This window comes from Chamaea fasciata, unplaced genomic scaffold, assembly GCF_029207755.1.
Source record: "Chamaea fasciata isolate MVZ Bird 193981 ecotype frontalis unplaced genomic scaffold, bChaFas1.0.hap1 SCAF_8, whole genome shotgun sequence".
Taxonomy (NCBI): domain Eukaryota; kingdom Metazoa; phylum Chordata; class Aves; order Passeriformes; family Sylviidae; genus Chamaea; species Chamaea fasciata.
This window is the reverse complement of record NW_027094093.1, coordinates 32,314,365-32,339,910: the sequence shown is the minus strand read 5'-3', so window position 1 is coordinate 32,339,910 and position 25,546 is coordinate 32,314,365. Positions and strand designations below refer to the sequence as shown.

Genomic DNA, 25,546 nt, shown 5'->3' with positions numbered 1-25,546 from the left:
GGCTGAATTGGATGTAATTCCCTGAAGGAAGAGAGCAAGGGATGCAGAACCCGATTTCTAAAGGAGGTCAGAGAAAGAAATGTATTGTAATAAATATACATCCCTTCCCATACACCACAGCATGGAGAGAGTTGTTCATGTGCTGCGACACCTTTTGTGTGACACTTAGGAAAGTATTACAGGTCAGTAGAGCTTAACTCTCCTGTTATCCTACACTTGTCTGGGCAGATTTGGAATCTTGAAATGTACAGAAGGCAGATGGAGAGGCAGAAAATGATGTAAAATGTACAGAGATAATCCCACTTTGTGAGCGCAAAGGCTGCAATTTATTCTCTGCTTTCCTTCTGTCTGCCTATTTCAGTTAGGACCAGGGTGAGCCTGATCATCCAATTACTTTTCTTCAGAGTGTTTCACATTGGCAACCTCTGAATTAAAGAAAAATAATTGAGTGGCCAGTGTTCTCACCTAGTTTTCAAGAGCTTACAATAAGCTTCATTTTAATACTTCCACTTCCTGGTTTCTGGCATACAGGCTGGGTGACATATTGTTCCTAGAGTCCTCTTCAGAGACATCATTTTTGTCATTTCTCATATGTTTCACTAGGACTCTGCTGAGCTGCTCTTTTAATAAATCCTACATGCTTGTGTTCTCATCCCCCTCCCCTCCATTTTCAACCAGGTATCAGTTACACTAATAGCCTTATCTATCTCCTGAAGGTTGTTCTGTTAGACTGGAATCTGGTTCACTGATGCATAGAATTTGCATAAGAGCACACCAACTTTTCATTCCCTGTGGGGTGTCTCCTTTGCCACAGTTCATTTTTGCTTGTGTGTGTGACTGTAATGTGGGGTTTTTTTATCCCTCTTGTCCAGCCGAATGCCAAGAGCAGTTAGGGAAGGAAGGCAGCAAAGAATTGCCATTAGGCATGGTGGAAGAATTCTTTACTGCTTGGTAGTTCTGCATTTGAAGGATTGATTATCTTTCCTTTGATAGCAACCATATTTCTCTCTCTGTCTTATGTTTTTAATAGTTTCTGAAATTTGAAAGAAATGCCTTTCCTTTTCCTTGGGTTTAGGGCTATTAACTGTCCTAATTGTAAACGTTTCTTATGATTAAGTTTTGTCAATCCAAGTTTTCTTGCAGAGCTGCTACCAGAAAATAAGTTTAGTGTACAGCTTTGCTGAGGCTTATTGTTGCTGTGACTCGAATCTCAGATAAGGCTTGAAAATAAATCAGCCTCCCTCTTTAGAAAATCACACCAGTACTGTTTCTTTGGAAACACTTGCCAGTGTCTCACATTTAAATAATGGTGAAGATAGATATTGAAGCTAAATAATGGCCAATTGTCTTCAGTGTCCTGTAAGAGTCAAGGACACATCAGGGCTTCATGGCTGTCACCATGCAGTCCCTGACAACGCAGGGGATTCCCAGAGTGACAGCATGAATAGTGTGCTGACCTTTCTCTTCCCAAGTTTGCTGCTTGCCCCTCAGCAGAGGCAGGAGGACAGGAGCTGGCTGTTGTCATTTGCCTTCCTGTCTAGAACTCCTCTTCATCCATCACACCATTTTTATTGATACTCCTCTGGATATTTTCACGCTAGTCCTTCTATCAAGAAGATTCTGGTTTTTAAACAAACATATAAAATCATGTAGGCAAAGCTGTGAAGTTTTCAGTAATGCACGAATAAGGATTCAAATATGATGTATTTGGTTTGCTTGTAATGATAGAGGATTTTCTTTTCATTTAAAGCTGAGGTCACAGATAGTTCTGCAACTCTTCTTCTGTCTGTGTCACCTTTTGAACTCAGTTGGAGTTTTGTCATCTGTTTTGGTAGGCTACAGATGAGACAAAGGTATCCGGCTCTCTAATCTTTTTCTGCTTGGATGAGGGTGAAAGAGTTCTGGATTTAAGCCCCACTTCTGTTTCCTTTGGCTTTCGGAGATTTAAGATGCTTCCTTGTGCTTTTCAGCTGTTAACCTGAGTCAGCTCTGATCTGGATTGTGGCCACAAGTGTCTCTACATGGGACTATTAAAAATTGAGGAAAGCATGGAGGAGCCAGGGTCCTGTCACAGGCATTGTGCCCTCAAAAGAAGGAAAGCAAGAATATTTCTGTATGTCATGAATATATTTGAGGATGAAAGACATTAAGTGAGCATGGTACACTGGGTTACTGTAATAATGCAGAGTCTGGAAACTGTTTGGCCCTCTCATAGTGAAGTATCATAAGGTGGTTGAAATATAACAAATTATTTGGCTTCTCATGTTTTATCATCTGCTTTGGCAATTTCTGCATGTTTTTGGGACTTTTAAAAGTATTTTGTCCAGTAAGTTCCTTTGAGACCTCAGTACACTCAGGGTTTCCATTTCTTAGGGATATAAACCAGTTAACTATGGAAATTTCCAGAGCTGGATGGAATCAAATTATTAAAATAGGCAGTTCTTCTTCGGTGTAATGGTCTCTCTCTGTGGCATTAATCCTTCTCCTTTTCATACAATGCACTTGAAACGCTGCTTTTCTCTGTAGGCGGCAAGTATTGTCATAACTTCCCTTCAAGAACTATTCACCTTTTAAATGCAGAAAACAGTTCTCATTGTACTTCAGCTAGAGAATAATCCCTTTTCTTTTGCTCCTTCATCCTCCATGGCACGCTGATGATAAGTGAACTCTTAAGCAGTTACAATTTCACAGGAGCTTTCGTGGGTTGCAGAGCTCTGGGTTTTTCAGATACCACGGGTTCAATCAGCACCACTTGGAATGCCTCTCTGTTTTTAAATCTGACCTGTTAATGTCACTACATTCATCCTAAATGCTGCATTTTACAGTGGGAATGCTTGTGGTTCTCCCCTTAATGTCTTCTCATTCTTTTTTTCTGAGCAGCTGTTGGTAGCTCTCCCTACTGCTGTCAACTCTTAAACCTCTGCATTACAAACTGCAGGCCAGGGTGAACGTACTACATTAAATCAAGGTCTGCAAAGCTGGCTTGCAATACACATTAGGAGCCCAAAAGCAAAGAGAAATGGAAAACTGAGCCATTCCTAATGTAATGTCCTAAACTTAGTTTATACTTTGATCCATGAACAACTAGCACATTAGAAGCTTTTAAACTAATATTATACACAAAAATCCAGCTGGTGACATTCTTGCCGTGCTGCAAGTATAGAAACAATAATACCAGTGTTAGGGCCACAGTGCTGCTACATCAGATAGAGAAACAGCACGAGAAAGGCCCCTCTGGAAAGACAGGGATGTTTGAAAACTAATGCTGAGTGTTGTAAACCTGAGACCACTCCCTAAATACATCAGTTGATAATCCATTCTAGTCCCGGTATAAGCAAAAACATAGCAGAGAATTATTAATTACATCACCGCACCTATATAATAGAGTTCACTCTAGTTATGTAGGAGTTGAGGGTATTCAAGCAGCTTCTTTTGATGAAGTAATCGGGCTGCTTCTGGGGTCTGTTTCAGCTGCTAGGGGCGTGCTTCAAATGTAAATGACTGCCAAATGGATTCCTTCTAAATTCCAGCCAATTAAAATACATTTAAAGTGCAGCTGGTGGAGAGCAAAAGGCTTATAATTGCATCAGAAATGTTTGAGCATGAAACAAATCCCTGAAGTTTAGTGAACGGTGATTGTTAAATAGTGCATTTCTGGAGAAGTAGAGCAAGCAAACAAAAGAGCCTTCCGAAACTGCAGTCAGAGGCAAAGATGACACTTTTACCACCACCTTAAAAGAGACAAAGCTGGGAGTGTGTTTGTTAGGGTGTCAGTTTTCCACCCTTGGCTCTTTAAACCGTGCAAGTTTGGCAGCTTGCCCTATGTGGTGCTGCATACAAATATTGACAGAACAGTGTGGTATTTGTTAAACCCCTTCTTGGGAAGCAAGTGATTGAGACTCTGAAGGAAGATCTGAGAACCTCAGACATTATATTTTTTCTCACTAGCACTATAATATTTACAGAATGAAACAGAAAATAGTGAATGGGGTGTAATGAATGACCTTCCTTTTCTGCTTTGCCTTGTAAGTAAGGACAGATTTTTTTTGTTTAATGCTTTAAATGTTATTATAAAAGAGGTTTACAGCTAGTAGCACAGAAAGATGCCATTAACACTTTTGATTTAACCTCATGTTTTGAGAAAAAGCTTGGCTGGTAGAACAGACCATGTAAATAGGTGAAAGACTTTGCCCAGGAAGTTGCTGTGTGCAGCCGCTGTGGATAATGTGTCCTGTAGATGCAGAAACCCTACAGACTTTTTAATTCACATCTGTATTTGAATGTTGGTGCTTTCCTGACATTTTATGCTTGTCTGCATCTGCCTAGAAGTGAGATTTCCAAATTTTATGCCTCTACTATGCTTTAGTAAAATTTAATCTTAACCTGTTCAGTAGATCTTTGTACGGATTTTAGAAATGTAAACAATTTTTTTTATGGGCAGTTCAGAGAGGTTTTTTTCTGTGCAATATTTTATTGGAGGGTCTTTAGCCTTTTTGGTACAAAACAAAACATTGAAATCAGGTGAATCAAAAGTGTTCCCTATGTTATCTCAGGTTTTTCTTAATTGAATCAGAAGGTAACAAATGTAATAGGAAAAAAAATGTTTTCTGAAACGAAGAAGTATTGGTTTCTACCTGTGTTGTATCTTACCACACAAAATTAATAGGAAATAATTTGAAATTCCTGATTGCTTCGTCTTCTAGCATATCCTTGTCAGTCAGTCCATTTTGACTTCACTTTTGTTAACTGTGAAGAAAAACTCCTGCAAAGTTTCTAGCTACAGATCACATTGCAGCAGTAGGGGTTCAGTTAAATGTGCCTTATTAATTGTTAATGTGAAAGTAGCACAGAGCATGTATCGAAGACAAGCTCATAAGAAATAAGCTTATTGCCAATATTGCAATAAACTTATTGTCAATTCAATCGTAAAATCAAGTTTTAAAGACACTTGTCATGATACATAAAGGCAAGTACACATATACTTTGAAAATAACTGTAATGCAGTTAATCCCAAAATATTCAAGACAATCAACATGAAAAATCTCTGAGATGAAAGGTTGGTTTTCTTTTTGAAATACCCTTATTGACAGGGAATCATTACAGAGGGCAACCTATTGAATAGAGTGAAACTACTTTGTTTGGGTGAGTCCAAGAGATCCCCAGCCACTGTTGCAAAATCAGGGTCAATGTTAATAGCAGTAGGTATGATGGAAATAAACAAGTCTGTGTTTTTATGAAATACAGTATACATAAAATAAGTTTTAGCAGCACCTGGCCTATAGCAGCATCAAAAGTTTGGCTCAAGCCCCACAGCGGTAATGGTACAGGAGGGTGCAAACAGCACTTAACTGATTGTAAGACGTACTTTTTTATTTGTTTTGAGATCTGTGGACAAACAGTGCAACAGAAGTAATTTATATTACAGAAACCAAACTCCTTTCTAAAGTGGCAAAATGAGGAAGCTGGTGATTAAATGTAGACTCACTGAAAAGCCAGCTTATGGTTTTCTTTTTCTCATAGAATCTCAGGGCTAACAAAACTTGTTTCATAGTAAGCCTCTGTCTTAAACAGGCTTGACTCAGTATAAATCAAAAGATGAATCTAGGTCCTCCTGGATAATAACATTTTTCATGTCATTTACTTTTCCTTTATGCATATGTGCAATGATGGATGTATCCCCTATACCCAGTGGTTCATGTGATATATGTGATATATCAGTTACCTGAAAGAAAGTGAGAGATGTGCTTAGAAAGTGGCTAAACAGGTGCAGAGGATGCATTAGCCCTCTGTATTCCTTCTTGATCTCATTGTACCAGCAGTGGGCTGGAGTTTGGATGTTGGCAAATTAGAGCCTCCTTTGCTGCACAATTAATCAGGGATCGAGTGTCTCTTCGGGGAGCTCACTGGCCTGCAGGCACTGCTGCCTGGACTCTGGAGCTTGGGGGAGCTTAGGTGGAGCTGTGTGAAAAACCTTCCAAACTGCCCTGCACTTCAGCACAGGTGTGCATGAAACACTTTGGGAACCCTTAAAATTTTTTTAGGTGTCCCTAAGGCTAAATATCCTTTGGAAAGCTGGCTTTCTGGATTATTTCCTTGGATATTAGCCCTTAGATTCTGCCAGAAGACAGGCAGGTTTCTATTGGGCTTTTCCCCAGAATGACTTGCTGAAAAGTTGTACAACTTCAGTGTGTCTCCACAGGGAAAATTACATAAGTCCTACTGAAGGGTCGACATAATTTATAATGGCAAGCAGATGAGAACTTGCCTGGAGTTTTCCCCTGGGTGGCATTACTCAGTGATTCTGCTACAGTAAAAGCCACTACTCCTTCATGCCTTTGGCAGGTCAAACTCTGAAATTTTTGGGTATCTGAATATATACCCTCCTTTATTAAAGGCCTCACATGGAGCCTGCACTGGTTATACTGCCCATAGGACTGGGGAATGGCTGTTCTGCTGGTTTCCTGAACAGTGAGGTGCCCTTTGGTTTCTCCATTAAAACATCTATTAATTTTAGGTAGAATTTACTATTCCTTCAGTTAAGATTTTTCTGATACTCTCAAGAATTCTGGAGGACAGAGCCTGGCCCTGTATTTAAGGAAAGTGCTACAGCAGTGGGGTGATATCAAGCTAATTAGTGGATAAAGATGAAAGTTTGACCCAACCTGAAGCCTAGCTAGTAGCAAAATTCCTTCTGCCTGGGCAGAAAGGGGTTTTTTTCTAAGTGCATGTTATTCTCCAACAGTTGTGAGGATGAAGGCCTCTGGTTTTTTTTACGTTGTGCTGCATCTTAATCCTTGATAATGCCTCATGTATGGTAAAGTACAAAGGAAGGTGTTCCTAAGGGGGGTGATCCCCTGTGTCAGCCCTAGTAACTTTGAGGGTTGACACTGGTTTCTGTGACAGGAGCTGCATGACCTATGTTTCTCTACCTCTGCTCTGTCCTCCACCTTTGTCACTTGAGCTGGTCCTGAGCTCCACAATCCTCCTGGCACAGGGAGGGAAATAAGCTGTTTGCAGTAGAAGGCTGTGGGAAGACTGTGTTTGCCTGGAGTACTTTTAGTGCATCTTTCACAGTTCTTTCCTAAACTCTTGGTCTGTCCTCACATGTGAGGCAGTTGTGTAATGTGATTTGAATACCAGCATTTTGCCTCTCAGTGGACAATGGTCCAATGGTCTTTATAGGGATTTGCCAAACACCAGAACAACTTGGAAAAATATCTTTAAAAAAGCCATAAAGATAGTGGTTGCTTTCCAGATTAAAAGTGAAAATCGCCGATGCTGATTACAAATAGAATTTATCATTTGCACCGAAGTGGTGTGTGACAGTTTGCTCATAATCTTGCAACCTGTGAACTGAAAGCAAGTGCAACTGCTGCACTGTCTTTATAGCGAGATTGCTGAAAGCAGCTAGAACAGCTCTCATGTTTCTTTACCTTCATGTAACAGTAAACTTTGCTCTTCAGTGAGGAGACCAAATCTTGCCTCATTCTTCTCTTACTGGTAATTTACGTGAAAAGTACAACTGAAGAACATTTTATGTCCCTTGCTGGTGGTATCATAAAGCCACACCATAGATTGCTCCTGCCCTTTGGGCATGTTTACTATAATAAAGTAAAACCTGCCGGGAAGCAGTTCTGGGATTTTGAGCTTTGCAGGATTTTTTAAAAAAAATGTCTCTATTTTTTGTTAGTTATTGATTTGGTTAATATTTTCCATGGATCACATGTAGGAAAGTTGGGGGACAATTTGTTCTGAGAACAGACAGTTATTACCAAACATAGAAGTTGTATAATAAATGAATGGAGGAAGAGAAGAAATACTAAAGTAATATAAATAGTTACACCCTTTCACACTGCCAGTGGAAAACCTAAACAAAAGAGTAATGTATACCAGATGTGTATATCATGCTGAGTATAATTTTGCTAGGAACGATTTCCAGTAGGAAATAGTAGAAGGTAAGCAGGACACATCTGAGTATAGTGCAGGAGCTGTGCTGCCGGCAGGGCTCTGTCAGCGCCTCTAAGTATTTGTGGAGCCAGTTCTTTGGTAAACTTCCTTATTCCTTGTGCTACGGTTTTATGGCATAAGGATAACCAAAACGATCAGCAGTCATTGACTAATCAAAGAAAAATGATCAATAGTCAGTGCTGAAGCATAAACTTACAGCTATCCTTGAATCACCCAAGTTACGGGACTGGCTGTACTGATTCAGGCTGTCCTTCAAATCTGGGGACTTGTAAGAGCTGAGGCAGCCCTTTCTCTGCAGAACTTCACCACCGTGGTGAATCTCTCTCTTCACAGTCTTTAAAGGGATAATTTCAAGCCTCACACTGTCTGTCTAGAGCCTGTGGATAAACTGACATTAACCTTCTTAGAGCTGCTGGCACAGTTGGTTGGTGGCACAGCAGGCAGCTCTCCAGCCTCTCACCTAAGCAATAAAATCATCATGCACATGGTGAAGTTTTAGTTTTCCAAAACTGGGCAGTTCAGGGCAGTAGTCCAAAACCTTAATCTTGTTGTGGTAACTAGAGTTGATAAATGAGGACATCACACTTAAATGAGATTTTAAGGCCTCGATGATCAGTGCAGGTAGCTGTGGTTCACAAAGTGGATCCTGGGCCTTACTGAAGTTATTGTTCCAGACATATACCTTGCCTGCAGGACCAAAGTTATTTTCCTGTCCAAAGTCAAGGAGTTGTCACTTTGCTGTCTTCTGTGGTAAGAACCATGAAGCAGGAACTCAGATTAATTTTTATATGATTTCTTCTGTGGTAGCCCATGTGAATGTTGTCTTTGTCACATCAACCCAGGAGAACTTTGCCTGGAAAGGCAGCCGGCCTCATTACTGTGAGCTCTGTTCCTGTAGGGTCAGACTGTGTCTCTAGACACCACTTTTTATAAATGTGATTGCTCCAAGGAAGGAATTGCTTTCATTTCTTTCATTTGTTGGAAGAAAAGTAATTTACTTTTGTTTTCCAGCCTCTCCCCCCTACACTGGTTTAGTTTTGTGACTGGTCCTAAAGGAGAAGCCAATTATTTATTCTTTTCAAATCACCCTTCCAGGGAAAATAACAGTAGCGGTGTAGTTCCTACTCTTTCCACCCCTCTGAGTCCATAGGGGATGTATGCAGAGACACAATCCAAAGAGTGCCTCTACTTGTAGTATTCCTCTTTTTTCTGTGAAAGGCTGTGTACAGCTCCAAAATGAAACTGACCCTTCAAAAATTTTTATGGGGGACAAAATGCATTCTTAGAACCATGTTCACATCCAGAGCAACAGTTTTACCTTTGGCAACAATCTCTGACATCACGAAGTCCAAGGAACAGCTATTGCTTTGCTTCTTAGTGCGGGTAAATTTTTAAAAAATATTTTATACTTCCCTGTTTCTCCTGTGGAGAAAGACAGGGATGACTTTTTTTTTTCTTTCTTGCCATTTTTGTCGCTAACAATTTATTTTAATATTGTAACATTCATTTGGCCTGAATTATTTAACATAAACGCAGGAATTGTTGTGCAGTCTTGTAGCATAGGGATACATGTCATGAGGTATATTTGAGTATAAAATTTCATGATTTACAAAATCCTGCAGAGAATAATGTAATAATCCTGCTTTCTTTTGCAATCTAAATCCAGCTGAGCTGAGTAAGTGCTCAGCTGGGAGGTTTGAGGGATCACCTAGGCTGTGCAGGTAACAGTGGATGTGCTGAGAGGATGCATGTGCATGGGTGGGATGTTCAATTACAGCTCTTTTATGAAATGAGATCTGGTAAAGGGCTTTGTCACTGCCTGGCCTGAGGTGCATGATACAAATGTGATGTATCACTACTGGCAGTAAAAACTGAAAGGACACTTTATGGACTGCCTCTCAACAAGGGAGCTTTATGAGGGCAGAAAGCCAGGCCCCTGTACTGCTGCTGGTGCCCTCAGAAGGCTGTGGTGGAGTGCCAAAACAGAATATTTTTGAAACTAAATATCTTTAAATGGATTCTTTGTTCATTTAAGGGAGATAGACTGAGGAGGACAGAGGCTTCTCTGGGGAATGTCCTGGCTTTGTTGTGCAACACAAAGACTGTGTGTGAATCAAGATGTGGGTTCTTCTAGCAAAGTCTTTTCTAGCAACATGGGACACGCACTACAATTTCTTCAGGACCCAATTTCTTACTCTGAAGTTTGTATTGGCTTTTTGAGATTGCCTTCTATCTCATCTTCTGAGCTAACTTCTCCTCGATGGAGGATTTGTAATGAGGTGCTTCTTTCATTGATCACTAAGAGTTCCACACAGGTTGTACTGTGATCAAAGACATTTTCTCTTTCCTCTAATGGTAAAGCTGTTGATTTACTGCAAGGCAGCAGGCTGTTCTCTATGCCAGCACACTTAATTGAAGGGATTTTTTGCTCTACAAAGCTATTTCCTTCATACACAAGAGAAAAAAAAAAAAAAGAAGAAGAGGAGGTGGAGGGCAGAGAGTAGAGCAAACATAAGTAAATACTTATAATTTTTTATCACTGGAATGGATCCTGATATGGGATTTGTTGAACTTACTAGCTGAGCCTCAGTGCAGCTGTGACAGGTGGTGTCATCCAAGAATATTCTTGAATGACATCTTGAGAGGGCTTTAGAGACTTAGTTGTACTTTATTATGATTTAAGACATTGGAATTTAGGTGCAGCTTCATTTGGGCTTTGTTAATACCAAGAGGATGCAGCTTCATGGTGCAGGTGCTGGACACACAAGAACTCCCATGGTGGTACTGCAGGTGCTTGGTTAATGTCCTACTCTCCGGGGGGTTTCATTCATCCCAGCCTGGCTGCTGCTCCTGCTGCTTCCAGCACCAATATTTTGACAGTCAGAATCAACAAACCTGGAAAGAAGTTCAGGTTTATTTCAGAGCAAAGATTTGTTTGATGGATCAGAGAGCTTCAGTAGTGTGGCCCAAAACTCTGCCAGTTGTAGAGTGATGAAGGGAAGAACAAGCAGAGTTCTCTAGAGATTTACTATGAAATTTCAACACCTTGGATCTTTTCTTTTTCTCCTCTACACTCCCCACTCTCTGGGGAAAACCTGTTTGCCTCTGCACAACTCCTGTGATTACTGCTTAGTTTTTTATACAACATATTTGACCATTGAAGAGGATTGCTTGAACAAACATGATCCAGGAATAACTATCCTGAGAACAGTCTGCTGAGACCTCACGGTTTTATTTTATGCACTGCAGGCAAAGGCTTCAAGTGCCTGGCAAATGGTGCTACAGATCTCAGTCAGAGCATTTTGCCGGTTGCTCAAGAGAAAACAATAAAATAATTATTCAGGAGGAATATTTGAGAGCTTGAAGCACTTTTTCTTTACACCAGAGCCACGACCTGGCAAACAATAAACAATGGGAAAGTTTGTCTCAGTACACAATTTAACAGAATAAAAAAGCTGGAATTCTTTTAACAAAGTGTGTTCTATTCTCCTCAGACATTTTGAAAACTGATGTCACTTGTAATTCTTCAGGAAAGAAAAAAATCTCTGCTGTTTGCAGTACATCAATACAGGCATTTTTCTCCTGTCTAATCTATAAAAAGACATTGTATACAAATGTTATTTTCTCTGCCAGAAATGCATTCCTGGAACATAATAAAGGCTTTTCTGTTGTTGTTCAGTAATTTGGATAATAGTTCCTCCATGAAGTCTCATAACATTTATTTACTCCCATAAATGATTAGACCAAGTGGTTTCAGCAGTCAAAACTGGAATCTCTCTGCAATAAGCTTTCTTACTGAAATAATTCTGTAAACATTATGTCTAAAATAACTTCAAATGACAAATTCATATGAATAACATAATACAGATGTGAAATAAATCTGTAGAGGTCTGCGTATGAAGTACAGAAAATTGTGCGGGAAGAATCATCAACCATATAGAATAAACTAAGCAAAACTTTTTCTAGAATTATTTTCTAGAATCATTGACAGCCTTGAAGAGTTACAAATATTTCTTGTTTGCAACAACTAGATTGCAGTTATTGTGGCAACAACATTTTTTTGCTTTCCCATGGTCAGCCCTATCAGTTACAGTGTACTGGAAGGGAATTTGAGGGGAGTGTTTCTCTCACATGGTTTGGCAGGTGTGGGAGGGAGAAGGAGAGGTGCAGCTTGGCTCACTGTGTAAAATCAATTGTGCTGCATTATGTGAAGGGGCTGAAGGGTCTGACAGCAGCAAGGCTTGGTTGGAATCAGCACTCCCACAGCCAAACTTTGGGAGAAGTGCTTGTGGCCCAGCTTGTGTGTATCTGCTACAAGGATACCTCACCTTTGCCAGTCCTCATTTGTACAAAACCCACTGGGAAGATGGTGATACAATCAGTAGTGCTACATCCTCTGTCACTAAAGCTGGAATTCTCCTGCCTTTTTTTATTTACTTTGCTTCCTTGGCATCTTGCCTTCACCCACTGGTTCTGGTTTACATTGCTTTTCTTACATGCAGGAAGTAATAATCACTGAAAGTGACCAGAACAGTGCAAATGAATGTATTTAAATTGAAGAAGATGACTACCTGTTTTAGTTTTTGGGCATCTGTTTTATTTCATGGTTTCCTAATGGTGCTCATTTCATCTGAAAAATGAATCACTTGCTGATGGATTTAACAGTCTTCATTTTCTTCACTAGGGTCCTAGGTATCGTCCCCCTTCAGTCAAATAAAGTTTGGAGTTTAAATTGCATTCAGGAGGCATGAAAAGATGATGCCTTTAAAAACTAATATATTAAGAGTCCTCAGGACTCTGTGGCATGAGACAAGGGAAAAAATAAGAGAGGTGAAAATGCCCACAACTTGTGCAGTCTGCAGGGGCATCATTAAAAAGTTCAGTGTGGGGGTCCATGAATGTGTTGGGAGAGCCCTCTCTTCTGCCACAGCTGCTTCAGGTAACAGAGCGAACCAGACTTAGTCTGACTCTGGTTTCCCAATCTAATGCATCCTATAGCTAGAAATATTATAAGTGTCATCACGTATCTCTCACAATGACACCTTTTTTTTTTAGCTGGAAGCATAACTGATTTCAAAGATATTTGAGGGTGAATGTGGTTCTTTTTTAAATTTGCTTTTTTTTTTTTGTTTTGTTTTTTTGGGGTTTTTTTTGGTAAAGATTTTGCCTGATTCTCATCTGAAGGTATAATTGCTTTTTGTTTTTGTGTTAGTTCAATAATGCTGTCCCCCCAAAAATCTGCCTTTTCCCTTAAATCAGACCTCAATTTTCAATAACTTCATGGGGGTGTTTCATTTTTATGAGTGGCTTTTAGGCCTCACTGGGTCCTACAGGGCTGAGGTCCCTTTGCATTCCTTTGCATCTTCCTGCTGCCATCAATGGCTGCTGGCTCTTGGAACGGAATTACTCCATGGAGTGCTGAAAGTAGGTTAGGCTGAAGCTTTCACAAGGCTCCCTGGAGGGAGTTTCAGATGTGCAAATCCCAGTGAACTATCATCTCAGAGAAATGTCACTGAGACATCACACAGACAGGGCTGACTCCCTTTGCTTCCTCCTGGAAACTTTTGGAAATTGGAAAAGGATCTGCAGTGTCAAGAGAGGTCAGAGTGCACGTGTGAAGTGTTCCTGTATGCGCATCTCGCCCAGTGCTGCTCCTAAAGTTTCCGCTGGGACAACGTGTTCCTTTTAGCCGGGCAATTAGAATACGAAACAAAAAAAGGAGGTCATCTAAATAGGGCCCCTTTGTAATTTCTTACATAATGCTGTGCATGGCAAGAATGACTTATTGACCCTACTTAGGGCACAGAGGGATGATAGACAGTTCTTACTCCATCCTAGGCAGGGATTGCTTTCAAATTGGTGGTGCTGTGTTTATTGAAAAAATGTTCTTTATATGTATTTAGTATGAAGAAAGCTGAGGTTTTAAGAAAAGAAACATGATAACTGAGAGGATTGCTTTTCATTTTGTGAGATTTCTATCAAATCAGTCTAATAGTAATGAAAACCTTTGGAAAAGTTTGCAAGGTTAAAATTGGGCTTTGGTCTTGTCCTTGATACCCAGGAAAGTCTGTCACTTAGGCCTGTGTCCTGGGAAAGACTGAGGTATTCTAAATCCCACCGAACACTTCACCTTCTGGATGCTAACTACACTATTGCTTGATTATATTTCATATTTTCTTCACACTGGTGAAGAATTAAGCCTTAATTTTTTCAGTTGTAGGTTTCATTTAAAGTTATTTCTAAAGAGAAAAACTGCAGAATTCTCAGGTTTGGGCTTGTTTAACACACCTGTAGACAAACTACAGAAGAAAAGCCATGGAATGATACATTTCCACAGCTAATCAGAAACATCTTTTTTCTTTCTTTCTTTCTTTTTTTTTTTTTTTTTTAAACCAAAGGAAGTATTTTATTAGAGAGAGTAGTGAAAACTTTTGATCACAGAATGTTTTTCGAGTTTTTGGCTCATATCTAGTTAGGATCTTCCTCCAACCAACCACACAAGGATTCAGTTGCAAATGTTCACTGTGGTGTTGACAGCCTTTTATCTCTTTTCAACCTTACCCTCAGTGTGTATGCAGACATACATGCAGGTCTGTTTCTGTGGAATCTAGAGAAATACTGAGGAAATACACTTGTACACATGAATTGTGTAGTGTCTCATCCTGCACGGACAAAATGATTTAATATCTCTTTGGTCAGTCATACAGAGCTGTGGGGTTTTAGTTTCCAGAATTAGTAATCAGCCAGGTTTGCAAAAGGTTTTTAATTTCCAGAATTATTAGTCAGCCAGGTTTGCAAAAACACTGTCTGACTTGTCCAAACACCCTCACTGTGATGTCCCCTTGTTCTCCCCGGGCTTTGAAAAAATATTGTCCTCTTGCTAGTCACTTTGTGGTCTCCTATTTAACAAGTAAATGTCAGGGCCAGTGGGGGCTACAGACCTGAAAAGTGGCATTCAAAATGGCAACTCATGTTGGTGCAGTGTCTGGGTTTCCTTTTAACAGTTACAAAGGGCACATTAACACCTAATAATAGCAAATCAGCCTGTTTCACAGTTCTGTGTGTAATTGAAGTGGGGATTCTGTCTACTTTTATTTATTTTTTTTTAAATAATGCATGGCTATGGTCAGTGACACAGCATCTTCTCCCAAACGTCCGTCAAGATAAATCCCTGAAAAACCTTTAAAATAATTGTATATAGTTCAGCCCCACCAGCTTCGGTGCATTTTCCACCTATCTGTAAATACAGAGCACAAAACCATAATTAATAGACTAAGTTCTGACTGAATTTACTGAGCCAAGTAGCAGTCAGGCTTGGTCTGGTGGTTCTGGCTGAGGGCTTTGGAGTATTGAGACTTTTGGAAAAGGACTTGATCTTTCCCTACAAGGCATCTGAAGCAAACACTAAGGTATTTTGGTAATCAATCCATCATTTTCTGTGCCTTTTAGTACAATGTACCTAATAACGTATTTTTATCTCCAGTACTCTTAAAAATAGTTTTGCTGCAGTTGGGAAAATTATTTTGCAGTTTAATTTCCATAGTCAGAGGCTTTTCATTAGCACAGCTTCCTATGACATTAGTTTATTCTGCATGTAGTTCAGTTATATTATGGAATATCACTGCAGTATCTAGGTGTACAGGTTTTTGTAATCAGTCCCTGACAACATCTGTCAAAACAATATGGGAAAATCCTGGCTCTTGTTGTCATTACGGAATGGGACTGTTTGTTTATTCAATAGAAGAAATAAAGCATATTGAGAGAAGGCCAGAAGAGTCACTCTGACTCAGTTACTGAGACTTCCAGCTTCCAGCTACAGGATATTTTGGTTCCAGCATTTCACATCAATAATAAACAATCTTTATGGGAACCATCGAATGATGAAAATGAGATCACAAATTGAGAGCCAGGCTATATATTTTTTATCTGTTGTATGCTATGGTTTACATTAGGGTCAATCTCAGGACCAGAAAGATGCAGGTTCTGTACCACAGCATTTCAAATAAATGTTTGCCAGCTATATGAGACACTGTCAATAATTCATCACTGTAATTCTTCCAAGATGGTCTGTTGATGCAAACTGTCAGAGGACATGGTAATAATATGAGCATTTATGTGATTTACAGTTCTACAAAATGGCAAATAACTAGAAATTTCTTCCACTGAAAGTATGCATAGGCTCTTTGGATGTCAGCAATAGTGTGTGTGACAGCTGCAGCATGTATAAATCATGGTCAACTGTTTAAAGTGTTCTCTGTATATAAGTACATGCACTTATACTGGCATCTTCATAGTCCATTTCCAGTATCTGAGTGACAGATTGTGCTTCATGTAATTGTGAGGTTTCCTCTGTTTTTATTAACTCTTTAATTCCCTGATGAGTTCAGTGGCTACGAGAGTATATCTTGGTCAGTAGAACTGACAGAGATCAAAATATAAACATTTTCCTACCATGCCAAATTGCCGTGGACTTTTTCAGTAATTTTGGTCTTTGGCAATATACTAGAAATTGTATTGCACAAAGTGGCTTATAAAATTTTTGTGTGTGTTCTTGTTCAGAAAAAAACACAAGAAATGGTGGCTCATGGTAATTTATTTTTGTGTCTTGAAAAAATTCAGGTGAGAGGCATTCTTTGATGACAGCTGTGGAAGTGCTGGTGAAAGTGGGAAGATCTTCCTCATGTTTCAGTTCAATTCCCATCTTTGTACCAGCCTTAGTTGCAGAGCTGTACAGGTCTGTATATGCAACAAAGCACTGCCCTTACAAAAAACTGAAGTTGTTCCCACTTGTTCAAACCTTTCACTTTCATAAACTGATCTTTTATCAGTTAAATGTTAATTTTGAACTGGCTCAGGATTTACCAGGCCCTGCACACAACCAGCCCATGATTGTGTGATTTGGAACACTGGATTAGAAAATGTATTTACAGTAAAAGGAGTGAGGACTACTGAATTGCTTGGGGTTTTATTTTCCTTTTTGTTTCTGGCATAGTGTGTAGGTAGAGCTGAACCAAATTCCTCTTTCTAGCACCACTATGGGAGCTGAGTGCTGTGGAGGCAGAGCACTATCCTGTGGACTGGAAACTTGTGTGTTACAAGGATACTCAGCAGCTTTAAGCATTTTACAAAAGCAGAATTTCCGTGGTGAAGGAAGCTCCATTCTTCCTAGGGGTATGTCCAGCTGGGTGCTATCATTCATCCTGAACAGGAATGAAGGAAGAGAAATGGGAGTAAGGGGCAATCTCTGGCATTCAGTTAAGGTAGGAGAAGTGGTGATACACTGGAATCCCCCTTGTTTTCCTCCTTTTAACCATATAGTCCCATGAAGGCACTTTTGTAGTATTAGGTGAGTGACTGGAAGCTATAAATACTGGAAAGATTTGTGACAGTGCACAGATGTTTGAGACCTTAAAAGCCAATCTGTGCGAAAGAGTTGCTTACTGTAAGACTCTTCAGTACCAGCAGGGTTGCAATGTCAATACTTTTGGCTCAGTATAGAAGATAAATTTGGTTTTTGTATGAAGAAAGTTTAAAAGCTTTATATCTTTCATTAGAGTAAGCAGTAAAGCCAATATGAAAAAGTTTTGGGGCACTTTGTGGAAGCACAGCATGCCTCACTGCACTGAATGACGTGCAATGGAAGATCCAATAGCAGCCTTTTTCCTGAAAACCCACGTGTAACTTCATTTTAATGCAGGATAGCTGTGGCTGTGTGTGCCAGTCCATTCCTGTCCTACCATTCCCCACGGATTTCTCTTCCTCTCCTTTTTATGGTTTCTCAGAAGTGCATGTGTATCATTGTGGACAGATAGAGTTCATGTGCATGAGCAGCAGGGATGATTTTCCTCCTGGGAGCTGAGCTGAGTCACCCTGAGCTGTGGCAGGGAACAGGGGAGGGGGCAGGAGAGCATTCCTGGGGTGGGGAGAGAGAGGGACTGTGGCTGCTGACAGCTCCCTGTGCAGCTCTGGGCTCTGTGTAAAGAGCTGTGACTTGTGTGACTTTGGATTTGTGAAGTCACCGCCATGCCTCGCTCCTCTGTGGTTTTGTCGCGGAACAAACCTGGGTTTGTATGCCCTCTGCAGTGTGCCATGACTGAAATGCCTGTCTTCTGTTCCCTGGAGGCTGGGACTGTTGTTCTGGAATCTGAGGTGGCACTACATGGTAGGGGTGAGCCACAGGCAGTGTGAGGTTTGCTCTTTGCCTTTGGATCTTGTTTGTGGAGGCCTTTCTCCTTTGGTGGTACTTGGTGTGGTGCAGCTCGTGGTACTTATGCCCAAATCCCATGGAAGGTAATGGATTCCCACGGACATCAACAGTCATTTGGTCAGCTTTTAATTGTGGTGTTAAATACATGGACGTGAGGCAGTTTTGTGCCAGTCTCTGTGGCACAGAGGCTCATGAGGCAAGAACTGGTCCTTGCCCAGCCCCAACATCTTGCAGCATTTATTGAAACTCTTGATTGCAGCTCTGGTTTTTTTGGAAGGAAGGAGATTTTGCCTCAGCAAATGTGTCAATACCTGCCTGTTGGAAAGCTCTGCTAAAGAAACCGTTATACTGTTGCTCAGTACAATTTTTTGTAGTCCGTCAATATCTTGCTTTTAAATATGTTTTAGATAGCAAAAAGAAGTATAGGTTTTCTTTTGGGATTGTTGAAGGAAGAACAGTGAGGCTGAAGGCAAAAATCTTGTAGGCTGCTTTGGGAAGGGTGGCAAAAACCCCCGGAGAGCTACACTTTAATGTTTATTAAAAATCTGGTGCTTTCAGTGAAGCTGCCTTTAGGAAATGCTGTGATTTCATTTCAGTGATGTGCTAAGAAGAAAAGTAGAATTTCTGAGCTGTTGTCTCAAGCTTTATATAGGTTGAAAGTTTATGTTCTGCTTGTGTTTTGATAAATTTTCCTTGCAGGCATAAGATGTAGAAACTTTTAATTAAAACTTAAATTCTAGAGCCAGGAGTAAGTGTTGTGGTAAGGTGCAGGCACTTGGTCATTGTGTAATTCCCAGAAAAGATTTCTGTGAAGATGAGGTGGCTGGTTAGAGGGCTTGAGCAGTGACAAACTCAGATGGAAGTTATTCCAGGTGAACATCTTCTTTGGGAATTGTCTCTGCTGCTGCCTTTCTTCCACCATTGTGTTGTTTTCCTCAAAAATGCTTCCAGAGTATGACAGGTTGAGGACAACAGCTTTCTGTAGGTATGTGTAAACGATGAATGCTTCCTAGTTAGAAGATGTGGCATTAATCATTCTGAGGTGGGTTCTTGGCATTTTCTGGAGAAGCCAAGTGCCACCCAGGCAGGCCAGGAGGTGTGGAGCAGCAGAGTCAGAACTGGAGCTGTGCTGCTTCACCTCTGCTTTGGCATTGTTTGGGACAAGTGCTTTTTCAGTTCATAGCACCAAACACATTCGCCACAGAAGCAGTGCCATTCTTTTAGGTTTACAAGGCATGACCTTACCATTGTTTTGAGTAAATTAAACCACGTTGGCTTGAGTGCTGTGGTGTCATACAGACCTGCTCCAGCACACGTGGGGCATCTCGTCCTAAGCAGCTGCTTGGGTCATGAACAACTGTGGTTTCAGCTCCTGACACCAAACTTTTCTAAACTGAACCAACTCTGTGGGGATGCCCTAGTGGAGCAGTGACCTAGAATCATTTAATGTCCCCATATCGTTGGACTTGCCACTCGATTTAGGGAGAATTATGCCTGGATAGCTGAAATCATCATTCTTCTTCTCTTTCTTGAGAAGTGGTGGTAGGATTTAAATAATTACAGAAAACCCGAGTACATAGATTAATTTGCAAGATGTATATAAAATGTATGTAGCCTTCAAGGGAGTTGATGGACACTGTCACTTGCTGATTTTGTCCTTCTAGGGGATAAAATCAAATGGCTGCATATGTATTTAAAAATTGTTGTGGCTGCAGGGAAAATACTGGAGCCAAGAGGACATTTTCACTAGCTTGGAGATTAGAGAAGTCTTTTTGGCAGGAAGAAAATGTAGTTTGCTTGTAGCACCTGCATATACTTGCACGTCTGTGATCTTCCAGTTTTTACAGCCTGTGGTGACTATTATCTCCTTGATATACTTGCAAAATTCATGTGATGTTCTTCTGGAAGTCCTGCTGGGTGGAGAGGAAATACAGTGTCTAGTACAAACAGTTCCTTGAGAATGCTACATTCCTACATTTATCTGTCATGTAGAAAAAATGCTACTCAATAATCTATTTTTAGCACAGTTTCTGACAGTAGTAATTAAATATATTTTTTAAAATTATACCATGTAATAGTAAATCTACTCCTGTCATTATATTGACCGTTTCTGATACGTAGCCCCCATTAAGTTACAGTGACATTTACTGTTTATCTTGCCAACTGTCTGGTCATTGATTATTTCTAAGGAGAGGAGGGGAGGAGAGGAAAGGAGATACCAAGCTTAAAATACTTATTTACATTAATTTCCCTGTCTTTTAGTAACATTCAGTTTAGTCTTGGCTGTAAATTTGTCTTTTGTAATGCGTCTGGGCTATCTAATTCTGTCTTAATCTGTGTGATGGTCAAGATGTTGAGTTTGGTGGAAATTTTCAGGTATGTTGGGCAGCAGCTGGAAACCACAGTTAGTGAACAGTCCTGTTGGATTCAGTAAAGATGCTGAGCGTTATTACTCAGGAGGTTCCCAGTGCTGCAGGTGGAGAAAGAGAAAAAGCTGAAATGTAAAGTTAAGAGTCATCATTTGCCCAGAACTGTCAAATATTCAGTCCAAACTTCTAATACCCAAGTAAAGTTAAAAAATTTCAAGCATTCATGACCTGACTTTTTCAGGGATAGTGGTAACCCTGGAGGTCCTGCATGCTGAATACGGTATAATTGAGTATTACTCTGTGAATATTTTTTAAATAAATTTTTTCATTGCAGTCATTTTACGTCAAGGTTTCTGAAAGGCATAAGCCCTAAAAATAGTAAGGTGGCTTCAGGGTTTTGTCTAAAAGATTAGTAGTAAATCACTACTAAAATAGCTATTCCACACCACTTCTCAGTGCAGATATTTCTAATGCTACATGGTAAGGTTGCACAGAGTGACTGCTGTCCTGTCCTGTCTTGTGTTACAGCAAAACTTTCATGGAGACCAGCCCAAAGACTGTCTAGCTCAATATAATTACTCTAATTTCTCTAATTTGCAACGATACTTCACATAAGGTGAAATGCTGACCCTGCAATGGGAAGGGGAAAAGTCTTTTAGAGTAAGCATTTTTGGAATACAGTGGAATACCCAAGTTTCCTAAGAATTAGAATGACTATTATGTTGATATTGGTTTGCGTAATTACAGTTAGATTATATCATAAAAGCACACATCAGCATTACAGTCCTGGCTGAAATGCTGATATTTTAAAATCCTTTGAATGGCAGAAAGTCCTAGGTATTAATTGGGCCTCATTACAGAAACAAAAAGAGATCCTGATATGACCTAAGGCTACATAACAATAATTTCCATCTGTTAAAAGACATGTGCCAAAGCCAGAGCACAGCAGAAATTTTTCTTGTCCAAACTTCTGGGATATTTGGAAGAGCTCTGAAATGAGATGGAGACAATGTGGACAATGGGCCTTTTTAAAAATTCTTTTCGAAATTGTCCATTTACCTGTGGCATCACATAAACAATACTAACAGATAACACCCACTCATGTAGATACCCTTGTGCATGCTGAGAACTGCTGTATCTGTAATTTTGGAGGGATAAGGAAACAACAACAGGGCAGATGTTGGAGAAGCTGTTCCAGGTGTCTGCCATGTCTGACCTCTAGGTCAACACACAAGAATTGGCCCAAATTGTTCAGCAAAGCAACCTGGAACATAAAGTAGAGAAGGAATATCTGTGTAAAAACTTTAAAGAGTTCATATTTTCAGGATTTTCCGAATATTGTAAGCAAGAGGTTCTGGCTAGTGACAGCTAATCCCTGTTATTAATACATGTATATCCACGAGTGTATGGAGGCTAAGAGCATGGCACTTAGCCATTGGAAACAGGTTGGGTTTCTCACCGGAATTGCTGAGATTATTTGAAATCAAGGGAACATGGAGCAGGCTCCAGCAATGCTGCTCAGTGTGCACTTGAGTTTTGCTCCTCTGCAGGCAAAGGCCAATGAAGTGGCCAGAGCCTTAGCCCTTCATTTGATCAAAGAGGAGGGTGAGTCTTGCTTCATGCTCCTACAGAGCATTTCAAAGGTGGCTCTCAACCTTAGAGTGACTTCTATTCTTTCAGTTAAGAATGGTGCCCTAGGATGAATCAAAAGAGCTCACACCACGACTAGGAAAATCTTTTCAGGTTGTGACTTACAGTGTGAAGATTAAGAATTTTCCTGCCTTTTTCTGAAAGCAAAATGAACACTTGTAATACTTCTGTGGTCATAGGGCAGTGTGGTGTGCAGATACTGAGCTGCCTCTGAACCTGCTCCCTGGGCTGGGGCAGGACTGTAACACTCCCACAGGCCTCTGCAGAGGGTATTTCCTTTGCTGGGCTCCATGCAGGGAACTAATGTGGCCAAGTTGCTTTCCTGAACCAAAATAACTTATTTAAAGCTGCTTCAAATGTCTCTGCAAGGCATTGCACAGCACTGTGTGAATAGACCCAGCACCAGCACTGCCACGCACTTTCCGTAGCTACTAATGTTGGAACAAGGGGAATGGAAAACAGAGCTATATTGGCTTGCTGGTATGCTACAAGAATTTATCATGTTTAATTCCAGATGAGCAAAAATTTATCACAGATCTACTGTTTTCTGTTAGTCATGTTTGTGTTAATATTCACATCACTGAGCCAAAGTTGGATCATGGGATTAAACGAAGTGACGTATGCAAGGACCTGTTGAAGGATTTGAGAAAAGTTCCATGTAAAAAGAGGCAAAAAGTTGGACAGTTATTTTATTTAGATCTAATTCTCATGGAAGTCAGCATTATCTGATTTTATTTCTCTATTGGGGCTGTTTCTTTTAACCATGAATTCCCATTAAAACAGCTCTTTGACAACAAAATTAGTCAGTCATTTAATTTTAATGTGTGGCATTAAGTAAGCTGGATGGCAAATTGTCTTCTCAAACAGATTGACTTATTTTACCTGTGGGAAAGGAACAGCTGAACAGCTAGGAGGGAAATCTGCCAGTTCAGAAAATTTATTGTAACTTCCACAGCAGAGATGAAATTGTTTGGTTTTGAATGCTAGTTTGGTTTTGACGTTTTAATCTAACTGAAGTCTTTGTCATACCATTTGAAATTATCCTCGGGGTTTGAAGCTATCACAGGAACTTGCAAAAGTAATTGATACTTATTCTGTGTTGTTCACTGTGTTTATATGACTACAAGATGAGTTTTTCCTCTCTTTATAGCATGCAATAAAATCTTCAGCACTGTAGTGGAGAAGGCAATGTGGTAAACCAGAACAGCTTTTGTTTGATATACCTGTCCTGGTCTATCCAGAGGAACAGGATGGAGGCTTTTTTTCTTTTTCTTTTTCTTTTTTTTTTTTTTTTTTTTTTCCTTTTCTTGAAGAGTAAGAAACCTTTCTCATGCTTTTCCATCACCTTTTTGCAGAGACATTATGGTCTCTTCTCCTGAAAAGCATCCTGCTAGCTTTTATGAGTTGTATTTCACAGATTTAAAGTAATCACAGCATACTGTTGAAATCCTAGTGTGTGTACTGTTTATTAGTACAGCTTTCTACAACCCAGGATTTTTTTCCAGAGGAGAGAGGAGAGGTCTGAAGACTTGCACTGAGTTACCTTTGAGTAAGGCTTCATGGTATTGTCCAGGGCTCCACTGTCAGTGCTGGGAGCAGTAATTTCAAGACTTTAATCTGTTGGTGTCTTTTCTCGGGCTTTAAGCAAGGTGCTTAACTCTTGAACATTTTACATATGACATGGATCAACTTTCTGCAAATTTGATGGGTTTTAAGAGACGAGAATACTGGCAATGCATTTCAGATAGCCTCTCCTTGATAACAGGCATTCATTAAAATGAGAGGGGTTTTATCAATTTACATCGTGTGTCATAGTATGGAATTACATGGTATTAAAACCAGGCATGTTGTTACAGCTCTCACTTACTAAGTCATCTTCTGGAAGCAATTCTTGCCTACCCAGCTTTGGAGATGGAATGGAAAGACCCAAAGACAACTTCAAATTATAGTAACACATCTCAGACTAGTTTGGGACTCGTTTTCTTACTTCCTTTAGGACAGGAAGGTGCCGAGTGCCAATTATGGTCATGCTGGATATGTGTGGCCTGGTGTGGCTGGAGCCCGTGGTGACACTGACGTCTTGTTTCCACAGGCATCATTTTGGCCATTAGAACGGATTAACAGCATCTGTGTGTGTGAGCGTATGTCAGTGTGTGCGTCTGGTAAATGGTGGGTGACAGGACTGATCAGCTGGTTACTAGGTCCTCATCAAGCCATCAAAGGAACGCATGAAGGGAGGTTGCAGGGAAGATTTGTTCCCTCCTCTCTCTCTGTGGCAGGGGCGGGAATTGGCCTTTTTGTGTATTTTCTCTCTTTGGGGGAGTGTAGAAAAAAGAGTAGTTGCACCCCACGAGAAGAACTTCATATGGCAAGCACAAGAGCAAAGAGTAAAACCCTGCCAGGGGGAAATGTAGCCTGTCCACATCAGTTCATTACTTATTTTCCCTCCACAAGCAGCAGTACATAGGAAAAAAGAAGAGACAGATTATCATTTAGAGTGAAAAGGTGGAGGTGGCTTACAAATGGCTGAGAGGCAGATGACAGCTTTTGATTTTTGTGGCATCCCTGTGAGAACTCCTGTTTAATACTGTGTTGTCCCATTTGGTTTTAGTAGTGGCATGTGTTCATTTATTCAAGGGAATTACTCGGAACTGCTCATTATGTTGTGGATTTGCAAATTACGTTTAAAGGCAATTTAAATAAAATTTATTTCAGATTTATGGAATCTTCTCTGAAGAATTTTTTCTCTCAATAATCCAATGTGCTGTTACCTCTGTGCCACACAGTGTAAGGCTAAACCTTCCAGCCAGATTCCTATCTCCATCTGGTGCATGCACATGGGAGGACAGTTTTTAAAGCCGTCTGAAATAAATAAATTGTATTTCTTATTTGATCTGAATACCGTCTCCTGTACAAAGCAGGAGCTATGAAATCCAGGAAATCCTATGACTAAGAGCTGAAGAAAGCTGTTCTAGTGTTTGCTCTCAGTTTGGGAAGACAATCCTTTCTTCGGTGTATTAGTGTCAGGATGAAGCTGGACAAGGTTAAGCGTGGAGTCAAGAGCACAGGGCTGTAGGGCTGGCAATGTCTGGGCAAAAATCTCTGCTCTGACATGCACAGAAATGTGGCTGATTACTCCCATCCAACGGCCAGTTCATTGATTAAAAGGGCGAATGGGCTTCCATCCAGGAGTGCAGCAGGAAAACAAACAGCTAGGCTGAAAAACAAGACTATTTAACCATCTGAAAGAGCATGGGGCCATCCCAGCTGCCGCAGAACCTGTCACGACTTGGCTGCCAAGAAGCCAGATGCTTGCATCAGAGGAATGTGTGTTTCACAAGCTGGTACCTCT

The 25,546-nt window shown here is 40.3% G+C and overlaps 1 protein-coding gene across 1 annotated transcript in view; it reads left to right on the top strand.

Annotated features, from left to right (window-relative positions):
- Positions 1–3,919: 3,919 nt before the first annotated feature.
- NCKAP5 (NCK associated protein 5) overlaps positions 3,920–25,546 on the top strand; it is a 376,987-nt gene continuing 355,360 nt past the window's right edge. Inside the window, exon 1 of the mRNA XM_066190349.1 lies at positions 3,920–4,025. The gene's annotated coding sequence lies outside the window, so the exon portion shown is untranslated. The remainder of the gene's footprint in view (positions 4,026–25,546) is intronic.